Source organism: Magnolia sinica, chromosome 9 (genome assembly GCF_029962835.1).
Source record: "Magnolia sinica isolate HGM2019 chromosome 9, MsV1, whole genome shotgun sequence".
NCBI lineage: Eukaryota > Viridiplantae > Streptophyta > Magnoliopsida > Magnoliales > Magnoliaceae > Magnolia > Magnolia sinica.
Window position 1 is genome coordinate 29,927,602 of NC_080581.1, and position 9,445 is coordinate 29,937,046.

The 9,445-nt window shown below is 35.9% G+C and overlaps 1 long non-coding RNA gene across 1 annotated transcript; it reads right to left on the minus strand.

Annotated features, from left to right (window-relative positions):
- Window positions 1-634: 634 nt before the first annotated feature.
- Window positions 635-3,706, minus strand: LOC131254796 (uncharacterized). The gene is made up of 5 exons (XR_009175883.1): window positions 3,511-3,706; window positions 2,976-3,161; window positions 2,745-2,882; window positions 2,046-2,498; window positions 635-699 (listed from the first exon to the last, which is right to left on the minus strand). It is a non-coding gene; the product is annotated as an uncharacterized LOC131254796 (long non-coding RNA).
- Window positions 3,707-9,445: the final 5,739 nt, after the last annotated feature.

Here is a 9,445-nt window from a genome sequence, read left to right on the forward strand (position 1 = left end):
TTGCAATGTTGTGTACTTTATTATGCGTTGTGGACCCGACTTTTTTTTTTCATCTGATGCCCATTCATCAAAGAAACAACGAATGATATTAAAAAATCTCAATCAATTGTTTCAACTTTCAACAAACATCAGTGTTTTCTAAACATAAATGAAGTTAAACAAGCAGAAAGAAACTTTGCTAGCTTGGTGCATGACTAACTAATAGATTCCGATGACTGGGTCTTGCATGTGTTCCTCGTGATTTATCCAATTTGGCAACATACACAAGACTCTCAAGTGGCAAACTCAGAAATTCTACATTGCCATCTGTAATAGGTCATGAGAATCAAGACCCAATAAGTAGGGGACTTTGCTAGCTTGGTGCATGACCTGTGCAGTGCAGGTGTTGCCCCATAGAACTGTTTCCTACCATCCAATTCTTCTGGATGATCATTCTTGAAGCTGATGCCTAAGGATTATTATTTGTTAATAGCTATAAAGAAGATACAGTTCAAAACCCCACCTAAATTAGTCTCACTTCAAAAAAGAGGTGGGGACACCCTGTGTCTTCAAAAAAAAAAAAAAAAAAAAACCCCAACTGAATTAGAATTCCAAGTCTGTGTGGCGAATACCTTACACAAATAAATATCCAAGCATCGGAGTTGGGTACTCCAGTTTTACCAAATGATCCAATTATTGTAGGTTGTCCATATCTATCATCTATATCAGAAAAAAAAAAAGAAGAAACTGTTGGTACTCCTTGTTAAGCTACAAAACAAGAACAAAAAGGACTGAATCACGATCTTTGCCCCATATGGCATGAATGGAACAGAAGTCTTCATCAAGGATTTCATTAACATTTTTTTAACTACAAGAACACAAATACTGGCATGTCGGAGTATTTTCCAGCAGCAGCAGAGGACCCACGATTTGAGGTTCCATTCCCTCCAGCTTCCCTTGAAACTGGTCTACCCAATGAAGACGGAATTCACAGAATTTCGTCTTCATTGGGTAGTTGAATTCAACCTCTATTTCTAGAATTCTAATAGAAGCTTCGTAGATTTTTTGAATTTATATAGTTTTGCAAACCTGGTGGAAACATAACAAGGAAGAGAAGAAGCAGAGAGCCATCTAATCCTGGTGGCCAGTTTACCTCCGCTACTGTACACAAATTCGATGATCAAGACCGTTGATCTTGATCTTTCATGCAAGGTTTAGAGACCCATTTCAAGTTTTTGACCATCGGGAAATAGGGCAGGAATGTAAGGTTTAGAATTGTCCAGAGACCTGAAAAACAGTGATATTACTTTTGTATGATAGTGGTATTGGTGTGGCTTTGGGAAGGCTAGCAGATGCAAACTAAGACCAGTGTATATTAACATTGCAATAGACATTTCTGAGTAACATTTGTTAGCTATAACTCTAACCACATTTCACTGGAAGAAATCATTATCCTTCATGTCTATCTTATTTGTTGGGTTCAAATCTTCCATTTGCATTAAGGGCCTACCATTGGCGAAAAAGAGACAGCATTTGATGGAAAAAATGGAAGGGGCCATGATGCATTCGGATGCGACAATGTCTTGTTGCAGCATGTCCATGCTAGTGGGCCCACAGTGGTAATTGTCACATGATGCACTCTGATGTCTGCTGCAGAACACTTCTTTATAACCCAAACATTGATCCATAGTTTCTGACAAAATCAGCATGTGAAATACCCATTATCTGTTGGGTCCATTGCCAACCAGTCCAAGCTCAGCCATATAAGGCCTGGCACAACCATTGGGGCATCCAGTTACCACTATTACTACTGACTCATTGTACTTGAGGCCAACCTATAACAACAAAACACCATTTTCAAGCGTCCGACCCTATGGAAAAACAGGTTATGCCTATTTCTGCTCATTTTGAATTACATGATAATATTTACATCAAGTTAAACACACCCACATGCCACACCAAGGATTGACTATAAGGCCTCTTAACCCCATTGGAAGAATTCAAAAATGCATAGTTAAATAGTTAAAAGAAACAAATGAAACAATCGAAGAAGATCCAGATTTTACCTGTGGAGCTTCATTCAGTCCTTGATGACCACTGAGCGATCACTATTTCAAAACTGTGTTACTTTCACACAACAATGCTTGTGAGGCCCTCGCTAGTTCCTCATCATCATTGACAATGTATTATATATAAAAAGGTCATTAATCACAAGTCACAACAACCAAGGAGTAATAACAGTACCGTCTCTAATAAAAGAATTCTTGGGTATTTTCAGATCTCTATTTTTATAGGGTCATTGGTATAACCACCTATATGCAGCCCATAAATCAGATGGATATGATAGTATGATAGTCTGGTGATAGCTTCTCATAACCTCACTCACTCTGTGGACTGTCCTGCAACTTACTCATTTTGGATTGGAGCTTCACATGAGACATCATGCTCTTCCACCATCATTGAGTTTTGGATTTCCAGCAACTCAACATATGTTTCAGAAAGCCTCCATATAGGATAAACTGAGAAATATAAACACAAAGATGGAAAAGAGAAGAAAAGAAAACCAACATCAAAAAATTCCATAGAAAAGAAATTAAATAAATACCAAGGACGAAACTGGATGGACAGAAAAATTAATTAATTAATTTTTTAAAAAAGGAATATAAATAGAAGAGGCATTGATGAGACAGAGATGAAGATTCAGAAAAACAACCTAAAGGATTATGATGAATTGACTTTCTTGGACTGAAATAAATGCTACGTACATCAATGGGCAACTACCCTTGTTGGCTAATCGTATTCCATCCTTGATGATTTCCTTCACGACCATACCCTATGAAGTGGCAATTCATACACAGTCCAGAAACCCCCAAGAGAAGTGATCGCCAAATGAGGTAGTACATCTGATGAGGAACAAAAAATGGATAGTACACAAGAGTTACAAGGGTAACCAATAAGCATTTAGAATTCCAAACAAAGAAACAATGCTTTAATACTGCATAAATATCTTTTTCGGCTCGAGAAGACAACCATTACTAACTTTCTAGCCAACAACTTTTCAAAGCATTACCGCTTTGAACTGGGATAGGTAGTGGTTGAGCAGTGCATGATCCCCAGCGTTCTTTGCAGCCACGACACCAAGGGCGCACACACCAGCCCGACCACAGATGAATGTCACATGCCTGCGTATACAAAGATGCACACAGTAAGCAGCAAGATGATAATAGTGCATTATCTGTCGAGGTCCACCTTAAAACAAAATGCTCCTTCTAGAGGCTCCTTTCACTCACAATCCACAGCATATCCCAAGATCGTTTGTTATTACACCATATAGTCACCCAGGCAATGCATATTTTTTATTTTATTTTGAAAGATCAATGCAGAGTTTTTCAATGATTTCTCATACTAAACATTCTTCAGAATCATTGTAGAGTTAGCCTGGATATTGTACCTATGCAAAGATTCACATCAATCGAGTAAGATAGGTGAAAGATATATGAAATTAACTAAGAAAAAGATTCACACAAGTACCTTGATTCTCGTGAAGCAGTATCACAAGCCCTCACAATTTCAATGCAGAGATTGAGATCATTCTTGTTCTTGGTGACTTCATATGCTTTGAAAAGTAAGAATGCTGTCCCAAGGGAGCCAGTGTAGAGAGTGAAATCCCCAACACACCATCCAGCTCGTACCCAAGTCTCCTTCACAATCTGAAAAATAAATAGGTAATAGGAATGATGTAAAGGCAGAAGTCACCAAGCCTTGAAAGTGAAATCCATTTTTCAGCACGAACCAATCTCAAGCTTTTTATGTCTGCATTCAATGAAAATGTGACCATCTAAATAAGAGGGTCACTAAGCCTGCATGCATCAATATGGGTATTTTAATGTGCCATCCTAATTTGTCCTATATATGCCTAAAAGTTGGAAATATGGAGGGATGTTTCAAAATCTAAAGGTTCAAAAATGATGGGATAAAAATAGAGTTTGTGGAATGCAATTTTAGCAATTTTAGTAATGATATGAGTGCAAAGTGAGGAATTAATTAAGATTGATTGCCACAAGGTAACCCAAAATGACCATTTCTGACATCTTGGGTCAATAATTCATGACGACAGAGAGATTGAGAAGAATGTTGCTCATTGAATTAGAGAAGGTAGATGAAAGAGAGATGAGCTTCAGAAGTTTATGCGATCCCTGCATACCAATCAAAATGAAAGGGAGATTTTATAGGACAGCTGTCAGATCAGCCATGCTTTTATAGAACAGAATGTTAGACAACAAAATGTTTATATAATGAGTGTAGCTAAACAAGGATGTTGAGATAGATGAATGGCAAGGCGAGGAAGGATGGAATTAGAAGTGAATGCTATGACCGAAGAATGCAATTATTGCAATTTAGAGTCGTAGACTCACTGTAATTTTCGATTACATGGATGACGCAACAGATCGAATTATTGTAATTATGTTCAACTGAACACCCATATATCAAATGCTTTCCACACACACAAGAAATGAATGTAAATATTCAGCTCAATCAATAGACGAGATTTTTTTAATAACATCATATTCTTGCAATCAACTATGTGCATCCAAACAAATCATCCATGACAAGAATAAAAGTAGCTTGCTTTTCAAGTACAAACCAAAATGGTTTAATAAAGAGAGTTAAACCTTGAAAATTTTTGTCTGTGGCTGAAGGAAATGAATTAGAAATAAATGTTCCTCTGCCTCTGCTGGACAGGACAGTGGAGCCTCATTCTTGAACAATAACACTCTGTTGGAATAACCTCCTCCTTGAACAAAATAAATTGCTGGCATACCAATTAAGCCACATTCTGTTGGTAAGTTTTTTCTTTCTAAAACTGCAATGTAAGCAAATCTGAACATTCTCATGCCATCAAAATGATCCATAAGCCTATATTTAAATTGAGAGCTTTTTTTTTAGTCCATAAGCCTGTATTTAAATCCGAACAAAATAAATTATTCTTCGAATGGGCTGAGCCAAACACAGTTCAATTGAATTGTGCATTCAAATGATCTCCATGTTGAAACCACCTTACACTCAGTTGGAGTCAAAAGAAACATAACTGCATTTTGAGGGCTCTGTCCTCATTATAATAGTAGGACACATTTTCATCATTTAAAATTGAGTGAAAAGCTGCACTTGTGGCTATACTAATTTGTGATTTTGGAATTTCTACTCTTAGTAGATTTCCAAAAATCACAAAATGGGGATGTTTTGTATTGTATTAGGAAAAAACAAAAGAGTTCTTTCAAATCCACATGAATATCATTTAACTGTTTTTGGATTTTCTACCAATAGTGTAAGAGTAGAAATCCAAAATCACATATTAATGTTCTTAGAGGTTGAGCCAAACACAAGCTATTCCTTTTTTCTTTTCTTTTTTGAAATGTGAGAACACACGCACTCTTACACCCCCATGCACACTTTCAAGAGTACCCCATGGAAAAGTTTCGAAATGAAATACCCAGATCAGAAATTATCCATATCCGATTTTTCTGGCCATCAACATGAGAATCCAAACAAGGGTTTCTCATGAAACAACTGCTGGAGAAAGATAAAACCTAGAACACTTGACGTAGTTTACTAGTTACCTTTCTTTTCTTTTCTTCTCTTTTCTTTCTTTGTTTTTTTTTCTTTTTTTTTTGTATCAAAGTCGCCATTTCTAAATGTGGTAAATGTGTATGAAATCCAAAACAATCATCCAGTGGCGTTGCTTAAATGGACCATATATACCCAGAAAAAACAACAAAAGACCCATAAAAACAATAGAAAATGAAAAATACCATAGTTGTTTTCTATGAAAATGTTAGAAGGTTAATAGTAAAATGATATGAATTCTCTTGTAACTGTGAAAATCGACAACTAACATATTCTTGAAAGAAATTAATAGCCATGTTTTTTCTTTCAAGCCAAACTTTGAAATGGAAAATGATTCCCATAGCTACTTTTTTTATATATCAAACACACACACACACACATTTATATATTAAGGTCATAAAGGCTTCCAGGTCCAAGATTTAAGATGTTGATCTGTTGGAGCAAACCATGAAACAGAATCATAGGTGATGTCATCCACTGATAACAGTCAGTTGGCAATTTTCAGATACAGAACAATGGAAAGTGCTAGCATACCTACCTAATCATCAAACCAAGCACAACATATATGTGTACATGCATATCATTTTCCAACAGGTCACATGCCTGCCTAGGCTAAAGAACTAGCTTCCAGCCCCATTCTGTTGTGCCCCTGGAGTGCTAGCATACCTACTTAATCATCAAACCAAGCACAACATAAAGAACATTAGCATTAACCATTGTCTGAATGTTGTTATTGCTAAGTAACATCAAGTTCAAGAGAAGTCATGTATGTAATAAACTTCTCTCTTATATAATTATACTGCAATGACACTGTACCTTCAGAGATAGCTACTTGAATATAATTATACTGCACATCTTTGTGTTTGAATCTTGTATGACATACTTTATTTTTAGCCAAATGCAAGTTCTTTGGCTATCACAATAGACACATACTTATTTATTTTTTTCATTCTAAGCCAAGTTCACCAAGTCTTTTAACCACGAACTTTATTTCATAACTTTTATAGTAACTATGCACTTTGCTTCAATGGTAGATAAAGTAATTGTTGATTGTAACGTCGATTTCTAACTAACCAGACCACTTGCGAGAGTGAATACATAGCCCATGGTAAGCATTCTCTAGTCTAAATCACTTGCAAAATCAGCATCCGCATATCCAATGGCATTGTCTTTTTTATTATTGTTCTTGAAAGATACTACCATGACACTTTTGAGTGTTCTTCGAGCAGTGTAGAATCCATTTCACAGCCTAAAAGTGTGTTTTTCCTGAATTTTCCATATACTTACTCATTGCACTAACTGCCTATGAAATATTTGGTTGTGCCTATGAATTAACATCAACCTCAATGGTCTTACTGTCTACCTAGACCACCCATGCTAGCATGCCATTTGTATACAACATTGGGTCCATCCAAAAGGTGGGATCCACCATGACAAACACCTGGCCTCGTGCCACTCATTCCCACTCATTCATATTAACATCCTCGTGCCAGCTACCCTCATCCTATGAACACATTCTTCCTTAATTGAAAAACATTCTATCCCATACAGCATGGCTGGTCTTATAGCCATTCTATAAAATTGCCTTTTAGTTTGACTGTTACACAATGATCACATAAAAACTCTCAAGGCACATCTCCATTTCTTCCAACCCACTTGAAGTCTATGGACAACATCCTTCTCAATCTCTCCACTCATATGAATAGTTGAGTCAATTGGTCAAATATCTATTTTATTAATTTATGTTGTCATGGGAACATCATGGGTTAGACAAGTTGGACCATTTTGGAACTGCACAGCCCACAAAAAACAGGTCGGGGTCTGGTCCAGGTTCTAAATATTGGTTCCATCTAACATCAAACACCAATTGGGTGAAACTGGCATATATGGCATGGCAGGAAACCAACAAAAGAGATGGCTGTGAGATTGATGATTCAATTATAACATTATCCAAATAAGCCAATGTATCAACACCAAATGAGAAGCTATAGACCATTATTACTAAAATGTGTTTATCTCGTGTATCCCTAAATATAAGCATCATGTGTTAAGGAAGTTCATAATGTTAGCATCCAAGCAAGTGGATAAAACAGACCACTAATCTAGACAAAACATTAAATTCTAGTGACTTGAAAAATAAATAAATAAAACAAGGAACCAGTCCTAAAATAAAACATGATACAAAAAACATCCCTAGAAAAATTAACCATTTGAGCAGCAACCAGTCCTAGACTGAAACATGATAAAGAAATCATTCCTAGAAAAACTAACCATTCAACCATATTACATGACTCATTTTCTAGAAATGATGATACAAAGTCATGGGACCTTTCTTACAATTCCCTATGTAAGGTGAGAACAGTATAAAATAGAACACACAACACTAATGGTTCAGTTTTATCATGATATGCCACTCTTGTTCATTAAAGGAAATGATAAAAATAAATAAATAAATAAAATGCTGCTCCTGTTGGCAAGCTAGTTGTCTCATGACTCTCAACAAGGTTGAAGATCCATTTTTTCTCTCAAGGCCATTCAAGAAATGCATTGATTTGTCCCTAGGGATGAGGAGACCCATCAATACCATCCTATGGAGGTTAAACTCCAAAACCCTCAGACCTCTAGATGTTTAAACAAATTTAAATCAACTAAAATAACCTGCAATTAGATGCCCTACATTGTTACTCCAATCATCATCATGTCCTTGTCCCAACTATTTAGAGTCACCTTTACAAATCATGTATTGCCAATCATTCCTATCTAAGGCCCTCTCCTTGAAAAGTGAATCCACCCACAAAGATATATTTTAATGAAGAAAAGATAATATGGAATACAAATATAAGTACTTAGAAACATGGGCTACACCCCCAAGTTAGTTTCTGCACCATTTAAAAATGGGAGTGGCTCTTCTTCAACTGCATGCATGGCATAGTTGTATGGCAATCCGAACTGTCCAAATTGCTGACCCAAGTACCAAAGGAGCATAACCAACAGATTGCACTGAGAAGATACTATTAACTAACAGATTGTATGGTGTGCGCTTTTCTCTTTAGCCAATGAAACAAGCCATGTAAAAGATTCATTAGCTCCACATACATGGATTGAAAATTGCTGGGCTCATCAAGGCAAAAAATTGTAGAATTTAGAGATTATGGATTGAAAAATGTTATATGTTCAAGTTTAAGAAAAAACCCATCCATCCAAAATTGCAGAATTTAGATATTATGTGGGGGATGTTTTAAGGCCTGTTTGGATTAGTGGAATCTCGTTTTCTACTTTAGAAAGAAATTATTTTCCTCGAACACGGCTTCTCTTGCTATTTGCAGAAACAAAATCAGCAGTGGAACTCTCCGTTTCAACCGTCATCCTCAAAAATTGGTGATTTCCGTTTGTTGGAAAAAAAAAAAAAACAGAACTGAATATATGAATTTTAAAATCTTTTTCGAGATGGGGCTCTCATTTTTCGATCATTGACCTATTAACATTAGCATGAAAAATATGAAATGCTAAAATAAATAGGTTATTTAGAATTCTTTTTTGTAAAATTCTTTTTCCACACAAATTTTATTCGATATGACAATTTCCTATTCAAATATATAGAAATGAGTTGGAATAAGCCCACATAAGTCATTTCCACTCTATAAAATTGAGTTATTTCAATTCAATCAATTGGGTTTCCAAACACATCGGCAATGAGTCACAAACGTGCAAAATTCTGTTTCTTTTTAACAAATTCAAGCAATTTCATGGACATGTAACAATTGTTGTAGGAGGAACGAAGCATGCCCACTAAAATAAACAACCAAATTACACTAATCTCAACATTCGATTTCAATTTATT